This window comes from Choloepus didactylus, chromosome 2, assembly GCF_015220235.1.
Source record: "Choloepus didactylus isolate mChoDid1 chromosome 2, mChoDid1.pri, whole genome shotgun sequence".
Classification (NCBI taxonomy): Eukaryota; Metazoa; Chordata; class Mammalia; order Pilosa; family Megalonychidae; genus Choloepus; species Choloepus didactylus.
Genome location: NC_051308.1, coordinates 58314604 through 58334581, shown reverse-complemented (window position 1 = coordinate 58334581; position 19978 = coordinate 58314604). Strand labels below are relative to the sequence as shown.

The following is a 19978-nucleotide window of genomic DNA, read 5'->3' as shown; positions in this document are numbered from 1 at the left end:
GGTCTCTGAAAGACATAGGGATCATCTCTGCTTAGTTCTTGATTGAATAAAGACTCTGGCACTCTAAAAGCTAGGCAGTGAGGTCTGTCTTGGTGCACTGCTATTTAAGGTTCATTTGGATTGATCTCAGAGGTTGTTAACTAGATACTATAAATCTAAAAGACAGCTTACAAGTGCTAGCTATTTGGCTGCTCCTTAAACTTAGCTTGGCTTTAATGCTTCAGTGATGAAAGGATTTTCTCTGACTCCCTTATAGAAAAGGATTCTTTAGTGATTTCTTTAAAGATTGGTGATTAGACTGTTCAAAACAAACTCCAAACATCTTGATACCTTTCTGCCCATCCCTTCAGATTTGACTGTTGTGCATTTCTGGGTCAGATCCTACAGGGTGAGAAAGCTGCTTTCTCGATTCATTACGAGTTTAACCTAATGCCATAGAATAATCCTGAGACAATTGGGATTCTTTTTAGAGCAGCAGATTTGGGGAAGGTACGAGTATTAGGCAACTTTACCTTTTAAGGTGGCTCTTTGAATCACCCTATGCCATATTGTAAGAATCTGTGTAAATTCATTGCATAGTATGTGGGATTAACTGTATTCCAAACTAGCCCTTGTGCAAAAGAAGAGTAATTGTAAAAGGAATGGAATTTCAGAAAAAAATTTTTGTGTAAGATTAATTTGAATTTTCACAAAATTGCTTTTCAAACCATAATTTGGAGTATAATAGTTATGCACTTAAGAATGAAATAGGAAAAAGGATCCTGTTCACAGAAGCAACAAAAATCATAAAATACTTAGGCACAAACCCAACAAGAAATGTGTAAGACATATAGGAAGAAAATATAATACTTTATTAAAGAACATGAAAGAAGGCCTAAATAAATGGAGACACTGATAGAAATACTCAGTATTGTTTCATCTCAACTTCTTAATAATATTAATCTATAATAATACTATTAGTATTACAATAGTAACCATCTCATAGAGTTGTGAGGATTGAGTTAATATATAACAGGCCTTAAAACAGTTAAAACAGTTCCTGGCACATAGTAAGCTCCATGTAAGTGTTTGCTATTATTTGTGGGTTTCTTCGTTTTTTTTTTTGTTTTTTTTTTTAATAAAATCAGTGTGGTCCTAATCAAAATTTCCATGGAAACTTGGCAAGCTAATTCTGAAGTGCATCTAAAAGAATCAATCTTCAGAAATAGCAAAGAAAATCCTCCCAAACCCATTAAGTTGGGTCTTGGCCTACCTGATGTTAAAACATATTGTAGTAAAGTAATTAAAATCCTATAATATCGGTACAGGAATAGATAAATAGATCAATGAAAAAGGTCCAAGTACAAATGGGAGTTTAATTTTGATAAATATGACATTTCAAATGATTAGGGTTAAAATGGACTAATCAGTAAGTGGTTTGGGGAAGTTGTCTCTCTGTATAGGGAAAGATATTAGACCCCCTAACTCTCACCATCAACAAAAGCAAATTCCAAGGAATCAAAGAACTATATATAAAGCAAACTATATTAATTTTAGAAGGAAATTCAGGTGAATATTTTTATAACTAGGAAGCAAGGAAGGGGTGGGAAAGAGATGGCTTCCTAAGCAAACTAAAACTAAGAACTTCCTTATGACAAAAGACATTATAACCCCATACAAAGAGCTTCAACATACCCTTATCCCTCCAGATACCCAGATCCACCAATTTCAATATTTTGTCACATTTGCCATATTATTCTTTCTATCTGTCTTTGTTTGTCTGTCTATCTATCAGTCCATTTTCTGAACACCTGAGTGTGGATTATATACATCATGCTCCTTGAAGGCTTCACACTGTTGTGTACATTTCCTAAGAACAAGGATATTCACTTATGTAACCACCTTAAGTCCAGTTATCAAGTTCAAGAAATGTAACATTGATATAAAGCTTACAGTCTATAGTCTAATTTTTAAATATGTCCCAATAGTGTACTTTTAAGCCTTTTCTTCTCCCTTATTAGATCCAGGATCATGTATTGCATTTAATGATCATTGTCTCTTTAGTTGCCCCCCCCCCTTTTTCTTAAATTGTGGGAACATATATATAATATAAACTTTCACATCTCAGTCACTCCCAAAATACATTCAGTGGGATTAATCACATTCACCTCACCATCTACCATTACTAAAACTTTCTCGTCTCCCCAAACAGAAACCCTACATCCATTATGCACTAACTACCCATTTCACATGCCCCCTGCAACCTGTACTCTACTTTCTGTTTCTGTGAGCTTGCATGTTCTCCAATATTTTTTTTGTAGTTACTATGGGGCTTAAACTTAGCATCCTAAACCTACAAAAATATGTTTGCTTTGATACCAACTTAACTTCAATATTATACAGGCATACTTCATTTTATTGTGCTTTGTTTTATTGCACTCCACTATACTGCATTTTTTTTACAAATTAAAGGTTTGTGGCAACCCTGCATGGAGCGTCCATCAGTGCCATTTTCCCAACAGCACGTGCTCACTTTGTGTCTCTGTGCCACATTTTGGTAATTCTCGCAATAGTTGAAACTTATTTTTCATTATTATTACATCTGTTATGGTGCTCTCTTATCAGTGATCTTTGATGTTACTGTTGTAATTGTTTTGGGGCACCATGGACTGCACCCATATAAGATGGCAAACTTAATAAATGTGTGTGTTCTGACTGCTACTCTGACCAGCCATTCCCCCATCTCTCTTCCACTCTTTGGGCCTTCCTATTTCCTGAGACACAGCAATATTGAAATTAAGCCAGTTAATAACCTTACAGTGGCCTCTAAGTGTTCAAGTGAAAGGAAGACTCACTATGTCTCTCACTTTAAACCAAAAGCTAGAAATGATTAAGTTTAGTGAGGAAGGCACGTCAACAGCCAAGATATGCCAAAAGCAAGGCTTCTTGCGCCAAACAGCCAAGTCATGGATTCAAAGGAAAAGTTCTTCAAGGAAATTAAAAGTGCTACTCCAGTGAAACACGAATGATAAGAAAATGAAACAGCCTTATTGCTGATATAGAGAATGTTTTAGGGGTATGGATAGATCTAACCAACCACAACGTTCCCTTAAGCCAAAGCCTAATCCAGAGCAACCCCTTAACTCTTTCTTCAATTCTTTGATGGCTGAGAAAGGTGAGGAAGCTGCAGATGAAAGGTTTGAAGCTAGCAGAGGTTGGTTCATGAAGTTTTAGGAAAAAAGCCATCTGTATAACATAAAAGTGCAAGGTGAAGCAGTAAGTTATCGAGAAGATCAAGCTAAGATTACTGATGAAGGTGGCTACAATAAACAACAGATTTTCAATGTAGACAAAACAGCCTTATATTGAAAGAAGATGCACTTTCATAGCTAGAGAGGAGAGGTCAATGTCTGGCTTCAAAGCCTCAAAGGACAGGTTGATTCTGTTCTTAGGGGCTAGTACAGCTGGTGACTTTAAGTTGAAGCTGGCGCTCATTTACCATTCTGAACATCTTAGGGCCCTTAAGAGTTATGCTAAATCTACTCTGCCTGTGCTGTGTGTATAAATGGAACAACAAAGCCTGGATGACAGCACATCTGTTTACAACATGGCTTACTGAGTATTTTAAGCCCAGTATTGTGATGTACTGTTCAGAATAAAAGATTCCTTTCAAAATATTACTGCTCATTGACAGTACACCTGGTCATCCCAGGGCTCTGATGGAGAAGTAGAATGAGATTCATGTCGTTTTCATGCCTGCTAACACAGCATCCATTCTGCAGCACATGGATCAAGGAGTCATTTTGATTTTCAAGTCTTCTTATTTAAGAAATGCATTTCGTAAGATTGTAGCTGCCATAGATAATGATTCCTCTGATGAAATCTGGGCAAAGTAAGTTGAAAATCTCCTGGACGGGATTCACCCTTCTAGATGCCATTAAGAATGTTTGTGATTCGTGGGAGGAAGTCAAAATATCAACATTAACAGGAGTTGGAAGAAGTGATTCTAACCCTCAAGGATGACTTTGAGGAGTTCAGGACTTCAGTAGAGGAAGTAACTGTGAATGTGGAGATAGCATGAGAACTAGAATTAGAAGTAGAGCCTGAAGATGTGAGTGAATTGCTGCAATCTAATGATAAAACTTTAGTGGATGAGGAGTTGCTTCTTATGGATGAGCAAAGAAAGTGGTTTTTTGAGATGGAATCTACGCTTGGTGAAGATGGTGTGAACATTGTTGAAATGACACAAAGGCTTTAGAGTATGGCATCATCTTAATTGGTAAAGCAGTAGCAGGGTTTGAGAGGAGAGAATCCAATTCTGAAAGAATTTCTACTGTGGGTAAATGTTATGAAACAGCATCTCATGCTATAGAGAAATCTTTTGTGAAAGAAAGAGTCAATCAGGGTGGCAGACTTCATTATTGTCTGATTTTAAGAAATTGTCACAACCACCCCAACCTTCAGCAACAACTGCCCTGATCAGTCAGCATCCTTTAACACTGAGGCAAGAGACTCTGCCAGCAAAAAGCTTTCAACTTTCTGAAGGCTCAGATGATGGTTAGCATTTTTTAGCAGTAAAGCATTTTTAAATTGAGACATGTACATTTTTTTTTTTATATAATGCTATTGCACAGTTAGTAGACTACAGTATAGTGTAAACGTAACTTTTATATGCATTGGGAAACTAAAAAATCTGTGACTCATTTCATTGCAATATTTACTTTGTAGTGGTGGTCTGGAAGTGAATCCTCAATATCTCTGAGACATGCCTGTACAGGCCTCTTATACCCCTCTGCTCCCTACATTTATGTAGTTCTTGTCACAAATTGTGTGTTGATGTATTATGAATCCAAAACCTCTCATTTCTCATTACATTTTATGCCTTTGCCCTTTAGATCCTTTAGGAAGTAAAAAGTGAAGTTACAAACCAAAAATGCAATAGTTCCATCATTTATATTTACCTCTCTGTTACCCTCACCTGTGAACTGGTTTAGTGGCAAAAAACTCCCTCAGCTTTTGCTTATCTGGAAATGTCTTAATCTCAAAGTAATGAAAAAGTTCTAAAATTGGTCATGGGGATGTCTCCTTCATTTTTGAAAGACAGTTTTGCCAGATATAGAATTCTTGTTTGGCTTTTTTTTTGCTTTCAAAACTCTTATTTCTCTGTGGTTGCATCTAAGTGGCTGAAAAGCAAATAATAGTGCAGATTTTTTGTCCCTTACGCATTTCTGGCCACCACATTCAAACAGATTATTATTTATGTTTCCCTGGTCAATTTGCTCCTCCTTTCTCTGAAATGATCTTTTCATACTTCTCTATTGTCCTCAACTTTCTGACTACCCTACTTTCTCCCTTTTTCTCAGCAGATGATATCACCTCCTACTACTTTGTTTTCCGTTTTGGAACCCACTCTGATCTGTCTTTTCTCTCCATCACTGCCAACGAAAAGCTCTTCTTAAAGTGTCTGTTGACTCTCAAGTTGCTATATTGAGAGTTGATGTAATAAAGTGGTTCATAGAATTGGCTCTGGAGACAGACTGATTGGGCTTCAATGCTGACTTCTTGGGTTTTAGCCATGTGACTTTGTTAAATTACCCAATCTTTTGGAAGTGAAACTAATAATAGTATCCATCTTATAAGCTTGTTAGAGGATTAAATGAATTAATATGGTGTATTCAGCCTATAGTAAGTAGTCAGTAAACGTTAGCTGGTGTTATTGCTTCTGCGAGTACCTCCTTTACTACAAAGATTACTACTTCTTCACAGATAAGATAGAAAATATAGAAATTAAATGGGAATTTCTTTAACTTTTTACCTCCAAACCTCTCTACATATGTCTGAAGCATTCTCTTTACCTTCCCTCCTATTGCAGTGGCAGAGCTATCATTCCCATCTAAGGCTAATCCTTACTGTCTGTTTTAGAACCCTCCTTAGAAACCTTATACTATGCCATCTCGCTCTTCAATCTTCCCTTTCATTTGGACCCTTCCAAATGTCATTAAACATGCTCAGGTCTCTTCTATCTTAAAATAAAAAATCCTTTTGGCTCCTTGCCATTTTCCAGTTACCACCCTGTTTTTTTCTTCGCTTTCTTAACCATATTTTTCAAAACATATCAATGCTTTCATTTCCCCTCACACTTTATTTCATTCCTATCTCATCTTTGCCCTCATTGCTATACATAACACTTCTTGCTAAGGTCACCAGTGATCTTCAGATTGCTACTTCTGACCTTTCCATTCTTCATCTTACTTGATTCTCAGTAACACCTATACTTTCTCCTTCTTGAAATCCTTTTACACCATGACTTCCATGACTATGACTTCTTGTTTTTTCTCTTCTTTGGTTATATCTTCTCTGCTTGCTCATCCTTTTCTACATGGTTTTCAAATGCTAGAATTTCTTAAAGCTTGGTCCTAGACTCTCTTTTCATTCTCTTTGCAATCCATTATTCATGCTCAGCTTCAACCAGTCTTCAAAAAATACTGACTGCTATCATCATCATTATTATTCACCAAGCTTTCCCTTCCTTTTATGACTTTTGGGAAGACCCATTGGACTATGTGTAAAATTTCTGTTTTTTGGCAAACAGGATGGCATTATACTTTATTTATATTTTATTATTTTGTTGAGATTAATCTGGCTCAAAAACACATCAAAACCTGATCCTATTAGTCAAGTTTATTACAGTAATATATTGTTGAAATGAAAAGTGTTGTTAGACCCTTCAGCAAGGTGGCCGAGAGGGTCAGTGATAGCGGTTGTATGGCAGATGCAGAGATGCAGGTCTTTGTGAAGACCCTGACAGACAAGACCATCACCCTCAAGGTCAAGCCCAGTGACACTACTGAGAATGCCAAAGCCAAAACCCAAGACAAGAAGGGCCTGACCAGCAGTGTCTTATTTTTGTGGGAAAACAGCTAGAGGATGGCTGCATTCTCTCAGACTACAACATCCAGAAAGAGTCCATCCTGCACCTGGTGCTTCATCTCCAGGGCAGCACCACCAAGCCTTCCCTCTGCCAGCTCATCCAGAAGTACAACTCTGATAAGAGGATCTGTTGTAAGTGTTACACTCACCTGCACCCCTGTGCTGTCAACTGGCACAAGAAGTATGGCCACACCAACAACCTGTGCTCCAAGAAGAAGGTAAAATAAGGGCCTCTCTTCATGGCTCCTCAGCCTCCTGCAGGGCAGCCTGCTTCCCAAGCTACATGGCTCTGAGACCTCAAGAACGTTTCCCTTTCGTTGACTAAAGCAGTAAAACAATAAAATGATGTTGGTGTTGAATTGGTATACCTAGAATTACTGTCTTATGAATTAGCAATCAGATTTGAGACAGTCTCAATTCAGTGGTATTCAAATATTATATGTGAAGCCATTTCTAGGCATGACTAACATGATAACAATAATGATGATAGTATTAACAGTGACACTGACAAGAATATAGCATAGTCCCAACAGAAAGTATCTTCTGTATGTTTTTTACTCCTTAAATTTGGCAAATTCTCATAGTGTGTGTACTCATGTCTCTGAAGAAATAGAAAAGTCTTAGCCAGTGAGTTAAAACAAAACAAAACACACATAAACACACATTAAAAACAAAACACAACAAAAAAACAAACAAAAACTCTGCAAAAGCAAAGACAAATCAGTTCTGATATCATTATTTCCACAGCAGCCAGATGGGCATTTTACAAATGTGGCATTAACTTAAAAAATGAGACGCTCCTGCTTCGGCCCCACTGTTGTGATACTGTTGCTGGTAGACTATCTGAATCTTCACTGGGCTCTCTTCATAGTTGTTAAAACATTTGATTGATTTTGATGACATGTAAGTTACTTTTTTGGGAACTGTTCTTTATTTAGTCTTTAGGGACTTTGAAGTCCCTTCTATCTTGTTCCCCCTCTTCTAACCTGCTCTCCCCAAACAGCTTTGAGTTTTTAGGAGGCAGTGTGCCAGGCATGCTGGTTAGCCAAGTATTACCAGACACAAGGAACCTTCTGTCAGAGAGAATGCTGTGTCTGGCTCAGCATCAGTTGGGCCCAGTATCATAGCTTGCCTGGCAGAGGTCTAAGCATCGGGGCAGAACATAACTGCCTGCTAAAAAAGTGGCTGGCTGAGAGTAGCAACCTTGGGTTGCCCAGGTAACTCTGTTTTAGTTAGGATCCTGATTGACTGAGAAAACACATCTCTCAGTGGCACTGATGAAGCCTTTTGATCACTGACTTTTTTTGCCTTAAGATTTTTAAGAGCAGGAATAGAAAAGGGATCCCATTCTGTTAACTTTTTGCCTTTTGCTGTATAGTGGCTCTGCATTTATGTTGGTGGAAATTTCAGATTGTTTTTTGATCCTCTCTTCCCCCTGCTACCAAACACAGATTATTTTGTATAAATTGAAGTAGGGAATAGGCTTTTGAATGACTAAAAGCTGGTGTTGTGATTGTCACTGTGTAGATTTTGAAATATCTTATTACCACATTAAAGTGCCAAGACAAATTCTGGATGTTTACTGGATATGCCTGGGGATGAATATTGATATGGTTGATGGTTCTCAAAATAGGATATTAGGAATTATTTTCATATTTCATTATATTCAGGTGTTTATTACATGCTAGGAGATTTCTGTCCCCAGTTCTGATGTATTAAGTTATATTCTTTGTTGTTAATAATGACCAGTAATAAATAAACAATGAATGCTTTCTGTGTGTAGAGCATGTTTCTAGCCTTGGGGATACTCTGCATAGAAGGTATTCACAGTCTGGTTGGGAAGATGACCTGTCAGAGATAACTACAATAAAATGCAGTGCATAACCAATGGAATTGAATTGAGAGTTCAGAAAGATGCTCAGAAAAAACATCTATGGCCAATTTATTTTTTACAAGGTTGCCAGATCCACTCAATTAGGAAAGAATAGTCTCTTCAACAAATGATGCTGGGAGAACTGGATATCCCTATGCAAAAAAATGAAAGAGGACCCCTGCTCACACTATATACAAAAATTACCTCAAAATGGATCAAAGATCTAAATGTAAGAGCCAGGACTGTAAAGCTCCTAGAAGAAAATGTAGGGAAGCATCTTTAGGATCTTGTGGTAGGCAGTGGTTTACGCCCAATGTCCAAGCAACAAAGGAGTGCTCCCACCTGGTGGCCCCCACTCCCATTGCCACAGACAAAGCACCCTGAGGTGGGAGCCCCTCGGACAGCCCCCCTTTTCCGCATTGCCTCTCGGGCCTGGCCCCAGTCCCAGCCCGCAGAGCCCGAGCTGCTCACATCTCCCCTCCTGAGCGCCCTCGTTCATTTCTGGGTGAAAAGGACCCGAAAATGCAATGGAAATGAGGAAGTTTACTGGAGTACAATGGAGACCTCAGTAATATTACTCATTTTGAAGAAAAAACTAGCCTTCCTTTCAGAAGGAAAGAACAGACGAAGTGGCCTCAATTTGACAGTTCCGTTATACCTTGAACAGGCTAACATGGATGAGCTCAGCATCACCCTAGAGTATTTACTCAGCATTCCAAGTGAAAAGTGTAAGGCTAGAGGGTTTACTGTGATAGTGAATGGCAGAAAATCACAATGGAATATGGTGAAAACAGTAGTCTTAATGCTACAGAATGTTGTTCCACCTGAGGTATCCCTTGTTTGTGTAGTGAAGCCAGGTGAATTCTGGGATAAGAAAGTAACACATTTTTGTTTTTTGAAAGAAAAGGATAGACTTGGCTTTGAGTTATTTTACTGTCTGCCAATAAATTGACTCGTTATATAGAACCATGCTAGTTAACAGAAGACTTTGGTGGGAGTCTTACCTGTGATCACATGGACTGGTTAAATAAGAGGCTGGTTTTTGAGAAGTTTACAAAAGCATCTACATCTTTATTAGATGAACTTGCTCTGATTAACAATGGGAGTGATAATGGAAATCAGCAAGAGAAAGAAAGGTCTGTAGATCTAAACTTTCTTCCATGGGTTGATCCTGAAACAGTTCTTCAGACAGGGCATAAATTGTTATCCAACTTACAGCAATGTCGATTTAATGGCTCAGATGGAAGAGTCTCATGCTCTCCTATGGATGAACTGCTTGCACAGCCACAGGTTATGAAATTACTAGATTCAGTCTGAGAGCAATATACCCAGTACCGGGAAGTTTGTAGGCAACGTAGTAAGTGCACTCAGAGGAGAATCAACAGAAGGTAATGCAGGTTTTGAACTGTCTTGAAGGACCTGGATCAGAACAACTAAGAGCCCAGTGGGGGTTGGAGACTCCATTAGGGCCTTGCATGCCCTACAACAGAAGCACGAAGAGATTGAGAGTGAGCATAGTGAATGATTTGCAGTATGTGTGGAGCTTAATAAGCAAATTGCAGCACTCCTGAATGCTGGGGATGAGGAAGATCTTGTGGAACTGAAGTTGCTGTAGCAACAGGTTAGTGATAAGTTTGTTATTGACAGGCCAGTCAGCTGGAATTTAGGCACAGATCTCTTACAAGCAACTGTTGAATTCCATGGTGTTGCCCAAGATTTGTCTCAGCAGTTGGATGACTTATTAGGGATGTTGTGCATAGATATAGCACCAGCTGATGGAGCATTGATTCAGCAAACTTTAAAACTGCTTGAAGAGAAGCTGAAAAGTGTTGATGTAGGATTGCAAGGTTTGAGTGATAAAGGTCAAGGTCTTCGGGATCAGATCTCCAGTCAGGCATCCTAGGCCTATGGAAAGGATGTAACCATTGAAAATAAAGAAAACATGGACCACATACAAGGAGTGATGGAAGATCTGCAGCTTAGGAAACAAAGATGTGAAGACATAGTGGATGTGCAAAGGTTCAAGATGCTCTAGATGGTGCAGGTGTTTAAATGTGAAGAAGATGCTGCCCAGGTGGTAGAATGGCTAAGTGAACTTCTAGATGCTCTGCTTAAGACCCACATCAGATTGGATGGTGATGTTCAAGAAGCAGAAGTTTTACTGGAAAAGCATAGAAAATTTGTTGATGTTGCACAGAGCATTTACAACTATGGAAAATAGTTGCTACGGGCCACAGTTGTGTTATGCCAGTCTTTGTGTTGCACTTCTTGATCATCTGGGGATATGCTTCCTCAACTGAATAGAGTTTGGAAACAATTTACAGTAGCATCTGAAGAGAGAGTACGTAGATTGGAAGTGGCTATTGAATTTCACTGAAATACTGAAAAGATTTTGCAAGACTGTCCAGAAGAGTCTGAAGCTATTAATGATGGGGAGCAATTTGATGAAATTGAAGCAGTTGGGAAATCACTTCTGGATTTAACTGTTCCTGTAGTTTATCCTGATGGAACCAAACAATATTTTGGGAGTCCAAGTGACATGGCTTCTACTGCAGAACATATCAGATACAGGATGAAGCTAGTTAGTCTCAAAAAGCAGCAGCTGAAACATCCTGAAATGGTGACCACAGAGAACTAATAGCTATCCTCTCTCCACTGATCTGCAGTTCATAATCCCACATGTCATCAGCATATGGCATTAGACACGATATATTAAGATGCATTTCACGAACAGGATAAGCCTTGTTTTTTTCCATTACACATTTCTGTCTACATGTTAACATCTTGCAACCAACAAGGCAAAATTATTTAACATGCTTTGAGATCATAAATTTCAAGTATATTAAAAGAAGGAACTGTAAACATTGCACTGAAGCTTGCTTTAAAGGTTTACCTGATTTGTCTGTTTATAGAAGAACAACTGATAATAAGCTTTGAATAGTGCTAATAAAAATTTAGGAGCTCTCTCTATAAAAAAAGTGGTTGCCCCCTTTTCCCCAGGTGATGTGGTAGATTTAGACTGTAGTTATGCTATTATTAGTAGACAATGGTGTCCTCAAAAATTTACTTGGTAATTCTTCTTCAGAATTGATTATTTTTATTGTGTCAATATGGAGAAAACCCTTCAGATCTTTTATATATTCATTAAAAGACATTTTCTTATTTGTACTGATAAGATATTAAAAAGTCTGTGCTTAATAAAAGGCTTCTTTTAAACATTTAAAAACAACAACAACAACAACAAACCTTTGTGCATCAAAGGACTTTGTCACAAAACTGAGAAGACTACTCAAGGGGAGAAAATATTTGAAACCCACATATCTGATAAGGGTTTAATATCCAGAATATATAAAAACATCCTACAATTCAACAATAAAAAGACAATCCCAATTTAAAAATGGGCAAAAGACTTGAAAAGACATTTCTCCAAAGAAGATATACAAATAGCTAAAAAGTACATGAAAAGATGCTCAACCTCACTAGCAGATTAGGAAAATGCAAATCAAAACCACAATGAAATATCATTTCATACCAACTAGAATGGCTACTATTAAAAAAAAAAATGACAGAAAATTACAAATGTTAGAGAGGATGCAGAAAAACGGGAACACTCATTCATTACTGGTGGAAATACAAAATGGTGCAGATGCTGTGGAAGACAGTTTGGCAGTTCCTCTGGAAGCTAAATATAGAATTACTATATGACCTGGCAATCCTGCTGCTAGGTATGTCCCCAGAAGAGCTGGAAGCAGGACCTCGAACAGCTATTTGCACATAAATATTCATGGTGGCATTATTCACAATTGCCAAGTGATGGAAGCAACCCAAGTGTCCATCAGCTGAATGTATAAACAAAATGTAGTATATACATATGGTGGAATATTATTCATTCATAAAAAAGAAATGAAATCCTGTTGCATGCAACTACATGTATGCCAGACAAAAAAGGACAAATATTGTATGATACCACTGATAAGAACTAATTATAATCAGCAAACTCATAGAATTAGATTCTAAAATATAGGTTACCAGGGGATAGATTAAGGGTAGAGAATGGAGGGCTGATGCTTAATTTGGACAGAATTTCTATTTAGGTTGATTGTAAAGGTTTGGAAATGGATGGTGGTGATTGTAGTACATTATGATGAGTATAATTATCAGCACTGAATTATGTATGTGTATGTAGATGAAAGGAGAAGTTTTGGGTCATGTATGTTACTAGAATGAAAATTAGAAGATAATACATGGGACTATATAACACAGTGAATCCTATTGTGGACAATGGACTGGGGTTAGTAGTACAAATATAAGATTGTCTTTTCATGAGTTTAACACATATATGACACTAATATGAGGTATTAAGAGGGTGAGAGATACATGGAAAAAAATACATCTAATGTTAGCTATGTACTATACTTAATGGTACTATTTTAATCTCTCATCAGTTGTAACAAAGGTACCACAGTAATGCAAAGTGTCAACAATAGGTGTATATGAGGGAATGCTGTGTGTTTTTACATGACCCCTCTGTGAACCTACTTCTCTAATTAAAAACAAATGCAGTACACTTTCTATTAGGTGTTTGGAAACAGGTGGTGGTGACTAGATCTGCAGGGTTGGGAAGGGCAGTGAAGGCAGGCTTCTTAGAAGAGGTGATGTTTAAATCCAGTCTTTGAAATCAGGTAGAAGCTCTGAGCCAGGAAGTGCGTTCTAGGCAGAGGAAATAACATGTGCAGATGTGCAGAGGCAAATGAAAGTGTGGCACATTTGAGAATTGTTAGAAATCATTATGAGATTTAGCTATGTGTAATAGTAGCAGCACATGAGTATTTTCTGTTTCATGCACTGTTCCAAATGTGTACACATAGTAAGTTACTTAATCCTCATAACAACACCATGAGATAAGTATTATTCCCATTTTAAAGGTGAGGTAACTGAAGCAGAGAGGGTAAGTAATTTACCCAATGTCTTTTTAAAATTTTTTTATTGTGAACTTTAGCATATATACAAAACAGTGATAACTTTCAAAGTATGATTTCACAAGTAGTTAGCAAATTTCGAAGTGTATCATGGGTCACAGTTCCACAACTTCGGCCATTTCAATTATTGTAAAATATAACATACATACAGAAAGTTGTCAATTCTCGATGTATAGCCCAGCAAGCGGTCATATAGATCATTTCAAAAATTGTTATGGGTTAAAGTTCCACAGTTTCAGTTTTTTCCTTATTATGCAATACAATGTATATACAAAAAGGTGAGGATCTTCAAGGCACAATTCAACGAACAGCTATAGAGCAAATCCCATAGGATGCTGTAGGCTCCAGTTTCACCATGATTTACCTCCTACCAGCCATTCCAACATCCCAGCATCCAAAAAAAAATCTATAATTATATAAAGTTTCAGTGTTCATAAACCTTTGTCAAATCTTGTCTTGTTTGTTGCTACCCCCTTCCTCTCACTTAATCTCTTTCTCCAACTTTAGGGGTGTCTAGACAGTGAGCACCCTAACTTGTTCATATTGAAAGGGGGTGTCAACAGTATGGGGAAGGGGACCACATTTGATAGTTGATCTTATAGAGGCTGTTGCCTCTGGGTTTTAGGACTTGTCAGGTATAGGAACGCTCTGGTGGATTCAAGTTTCTAAAAGATAAAACGTAGTGCATCTTTTATAGAATCTCAGGTAGGGACCTAGGTATTTGGGGACTACTTTTGGTAAGGGCATGGCATACTTTGGCCATTTGGAATGTCTAGCTGGAGCTTGCATAAGAAAAACCTCCAGGATAACCTCAACTCTATTTGGGATCTCTCAGCCACTGAGAACTTAGCTTGTTACTTTTCTTTTTTCCCCACTTTGGTCATGTAGGCATTTTCAATCCCTCGCTGCCAGGGCCAGGCTCATTCCTGAGAATCATGTCCCATGTCACCAGGGAGATTCATTCTTCTGGGAGTCATGTCCCTCGTTAGGGGGAGGTTAATCAATTTGCCAAGTTGGGCTTAGAGAGAAAATGGCCACATCTGAGCAACAAAAGAGGTTCCCTGGCATAATTATAGGAGGGCTCAGCTTCCTGTTTACAACCCTAAATTTTGCAAGAGCAAGCCTCAAGTCAAGGGCTTGATTTATTAAATAGTGGGTTCCTAACTTCACTTAATCTAAATTATATCCCAAGAGAAATGGTCAGTTTCATACATTATCTTCACTTAGTTGTACAGTCATCATCACTCTCAACTTTAGACAATTATCATAGCATCATACATTCCAGAGCTCTAATCAGCTGCTAATTATTCATCCCTAGTATTAGCATAGAGTTGGTAAGATATTCTTAATAAATATAATTATTAATACATAATGGGTAGTTTTTCCATACCACTCTGTTGTTAACCCTCTGCACCAGTATCATACCTTATAAGTATATCATGCTAACACTTATTTCGGTTTGTGGTGCTGCTCTGTATGTTACATGCCTTTAAACAACCATTTATGAACACGTTCACCTTCAGTGCATCACTGATACTTTTAGACCCATTAACAAACCATAGTCATACCTGACCATTCCCATACTGTTAAAATCACTCATTATCATATCTGTACATATTAGATTATCGTTCCCCCTTCACTAGCTTCTGACTATCTCTAGGTCCCCTATATTCTACATTAGAAGACACTTTTTTTACATTTTTCACAGAGTTCACATTAGTGGTAACAAACAATATCTCTCCTTTTGTGTCTGGCTTATTTTACTCAGCATTATGTCTTCAAGGTTCGTCCATGTTGTCATATGTTTCACAACCTTGTTCCTTCTTACTGTTATGTAGTGTTCCATCATGTGTATAAACCACATTTTGTTTATCCACTCCTGTTGAAGAACATTTGGATTGTTTCCATCTCTTGGCAACTGTGAACATCAGCACTATGAACATTGGTGTGCAAATATCTGTTCGTGTCACTGCTTTCAGATCTTCTGGGTAAATGCCAAGAAGTAAAATCGTTGGATCATAGGGTAGCTCAGTATCTAGTTTTCTGAGGATCCACTAAACTTTATTCCAGAGTGGCTGTACCATTATATAGTCCCACCAGCAATGAATAAGAATTCCCGTTTCTCCACATCCTCTCCAGCAGTTGTAGTTTCCTGTTTGTTTAATGGCAGCCATTCTTATTGGTGTGAGATGATATCTCATTGTGGTCTTGATTTGTATCTTCCTAATAACTAGTGGAGATGAACATTTTTTTCATGTATTTTTTAGCCATTTTAATTTCCTGTTCAGAGAAATATCTTTTCATATCTTTTGCCCATTTTATAATTGGACTGTTTGTACTATTGTTGTTGAGTTGTAGGATTTTATTATATATGTAAGATCTCAGTTTCTTACCAGATACGTGGTTTCCAAATATTTTCTCCTATTGAGTTGGCTGCCTCTTTAGCTTTTTGACAGATTCCTTTGAGGTACAGAAGCTTTTAATTTTGAGGAGTTCCCTTTTATCTATTTCTCCTTTGACTCTTGTGCTTTGGGTGTAAGGTCTAAGAAGTGACCTCCTAATACTAGGTCTTGAAGACGTTTCCCTACATTATCTTCTAGGAGTTTTATGGTACTTTCTCTTACATTGAGGTCTTTGATCCACTTTGAGTTAATTTTTGTATGGGGTGTGAGGTAGGGGTCCTCTTTTATTCTTTTGGATTTGGGTATCCAGTTCTCCCAGCCCCATTTGTTGAAGAGACTGTCATGTCCCAGTTCAGTGGATTTTGGGTGGCCTTATCAAAAATCAATCGACCATAGATCTGGGGGTCTATTTCAAATTCTTAATTTGATTCCATTTATCAATATGTCTATCTTTGTGCCAATACCATGCTGTTTTGACCACTGTGGCTTTGTAGTGAGCTTCAAAATCAGGAAGTGTGAGTCCTCTTACTTTGTTTTTCTTTCTGAGAATGTTTTTAGCAATTTGAGGCACCTCTTCCTTCCAAATAAATGTGATAACTAGATTTTCCAAATCTGCAAAGTAGGTTGTTGGAATTTTGATTGGAATTGCATTGAATCTGTAGATCAGTTTGGGTAGGATTGACATCTTAACGATGTTTAGCCTTCCTATCCATGAACACGGAACATCTTTCCATCTCTTTAGGTCCCCTTTTATTTCTTTTAGTAAAGTTATGTAATTTTCTGTGTAGAGGTCTTTTACATCCTTGTTTAAGCTTATTCCTAGATACTTGATTTTTTTAATTGCTGTTGAGAATGGAATCTTTTTGTTGGGTGTCTTTTTAGTTAGGTCGTTTCTAGTGTATAGGAACATTACTGACTTATGTGCATTAATCTTGTATCCCTCCACATTGCTAAATTTGTTTATTAGCTCAAGTAGCTGTGTTCTCAATTTCTCAGGGTTTTCCGAATGTAAGATCATATCATCTGCAAACAATGACAGTTTTACTTCTTCCTTCCCAATTTGGATGCCTTTTGTTTCTTTGTCTTGCCAGATTGCTCTGGCTAGAACTTCAGCACAATATTGAATAATAGTGGTGACAGCAGGCATCCTTGTCTCATTCCTGATCTTAGAGGAAAGGCTCTCAGTCTCTCACCATTAAGTAGTGTGCTGGTTGTGGCTTTTCATATATGCCCTTTATCATATTGAGGAAGTTCCCTTCAATTCCTACTTTTGAAGTGCTTTTATCAAAAAAGGATGCTGAATTTTGTTGAATACTTTTTCAGCATCTATTGAGATGATCATTGGATTTTTTCCTTTTGATTTATTAATGTGTTGTATTACACTGACTGATTTTCCTATGTTGAACCATCCTCACATGCCTGGAATGAACCCCATAAGGTCATGGTGTATGATTTTTTTAAATGTGCCTTTGGATTTGATTTGCAGGTATTTTGTTGGGAATTTTTGCATCTGTATTCATGAGGGAGATTGACCTGTAGCTTTCCTTTCTTGTAGCATCTTTGTCTGATTTTGGTATTAGAGTGATGTTGGCTTTATATAATGAGTTAGGTAATGTTGCATTTTCTTTAATTTTTTGGAAGAGTTTAAGTAGGTTTGGTGTCAGTTCTTTTTGGCAAGTTTGGTAGAATTCTCCTGTGAAGCCATTTGGCCCTGGGCTTTTATTTGTAGGAAGCTTTTTGATGGCTGATTGGATCTCTTTGCTTGTGATTGGTTTGTTGAGGTCTTCTGTTTCTTCTCCAGTAAGTCTAGGTTGTTAAAGTGTTTCTAGGAAATTATCCATTTCCTCTAAATTCTCTAGTTTGTTGGCATACAGTTGTTCATGGTATCCTCTTACGATTTTTTAAATTTTTTGAATTTCTTTGGGATCTGCAGTAATGTCCCCCCTTTCATTTATTATTTTGTTTATTTGGGTCCTCTCACTTTTTGACTTTGTCAGTCTAGCTAATGGTCTGTCAATCTTGTTGATCTTCTCAAAGAACCAACTTTTGGTTTTATTTATTCTCTCTCTCTTTTTTTTAATATCATTTATTTCTGCTATAATCCTTGTTATTTATTTTCTACTACTTGCTTTAGGATTAGTTTGCTGATCATTTTGTAGCTTCTTCAGTTGTTCCATTAGTTCTTTGATTTTAGCTCTTCCTTTTTAATGTATGCGTTTAGAGCTATATATTTCCCCTTGAATACCGCCTTTATTGCATCTAATAAGTTTTGATATGTTGTATTTTTGTTTTCATTCATCTCTAGAAATTATTCTCCTGCAGTTTCTTCTTTGACCCACTAATTGTTTAGGAGTGTGTTGTTTAACCTCCAGATATTTGTGAATGTTCTAGATCTTTGATGATTATTGACTCTGGTTGTATTCCATTGTTATCAGAGAATGTGCGTTGAATAATTTCAGTCTTTTAAATTTGTTGAGGCTTGTTTTATGCCCCAGCATATGATCTATCCTGGAGAAAGTTCCATGAGCACTAGAGAAGAATGTATATCCTGGTAATTTGGGATGTAATGCTCTATATAGGTCTCTTAAGTCTAATTTGTTCATCACATTATTTAGATTCTCAGTTTCCTTATTGGTCTTCTGTCTTGTTGATCTGTCACGCAATTATTGTGGAAACATCTTTAGCTTCCTTCAGTTTTTCCAATGTTTGTCTCTTGTACTTAGGAGCACCTTTATTGGGTGCATAAACATTTATGATTACTATTTCTTCTTGGTGAATTATCCCTTTTATTAGTATATAGTGTCCTTCTTTGTCTCTTATGACATCCTTGCATTTAAAGTCTATTTTACCTGAAGTTAGTATTGCTACCCCTGCTTTCTTTTGGCTGTAGCTTGCATGGAATATTTTTTTCCGTCTTTTCACTTTCGATTTCTTTGTGTTGCTGGGTCTAAAATGAATCTCTTGTAAACAACATATTGATGGTTCATATTTTCAAAATCCATTCTGCCAATCTGTATCTTTTAATTGGGGAGTTTAATCCATTCACAGTCAACATTAGTACTGTGAGGGCAGTTCTTGAATCAGCCATCTTATCCTTTGGTTTTTATTTGTCAAATATATTTTCCCCCTCTCTCTGTTTCCTTTAAGGTACCCTTACTAAAACAGACCTCTCTCTCTTTTCTTTTCTCAGCCTGTAGAGCTCCGTTTAGTATTTATTGTAGGACAGGTCTCTTGTTAACAAATTCTCTCAGCATTTGTTTGTGAAAATTTTAAGCTCTCCCTCAATTTTGGAGGGGAGCTTTGTTGGATAAAAAGAATTCTTGTCTGGAAATTTTTCTCTTTCAGAATTTTAAGTATTTCATACCACTGCCTTCTCACCTCCATGGTGCCTGCTGAGTAGTCAGTACTTAGTCTTATGTGGTTTCCCTTGTATGTGGTGAATCACTTCTCTCTTGCTGCTTTCAGAACTTTCTCCTTCACTTTAGCATTTGACAATCTGATCAGAATATGTCTTGGAGTGGGTTTGTTTGGATTTATTCTATTTGGAGGTCATTGGGCATCTTTGACTTGCATATTTATATCATTTAGAAAGGTTGGGAAGTTTTCCCTGACAATTTCTTCAAATACTCTTCCTAGCCCTTTACTCTTCTTTTCCCCTTCTGGAACGCCAGTGATTCTTATATTTGTGTGCTTCATGTTGTCCATCATTTCCCTGAGATCCATTTCAATTTTTTTTACTTTTTTCACCATTCATTCTTTTGTGCTTTCACTTTCTTCCACCTTATCTTCAAGTTCTCTAATTCCTTCTCTGACTC

At 37.3% G+C, this 19978-nt stretch overlaps 1 protein-coding gene and 2 pseudogenes across 5 annotated transcripts in view; all 3 read left to right on the top strand.

Moving 5' to 3' along the window:
* PPP1R12B (protein phosphatase 1 regulatory subunit 12B) overlaps positions 1-19978 on the top strand; it is a 264369-nt gene that overhangs the window by 36204 nt on the left and 208187 nt on the right. The window lies entirely within an intron of this gene.
* On the top strand, positions 6696-7165 carry LOC119526139 (annotated as a pseudogene).
* On the top strand, positions 9339-11420 carry LOC119526138 (annotated as a pseudogene).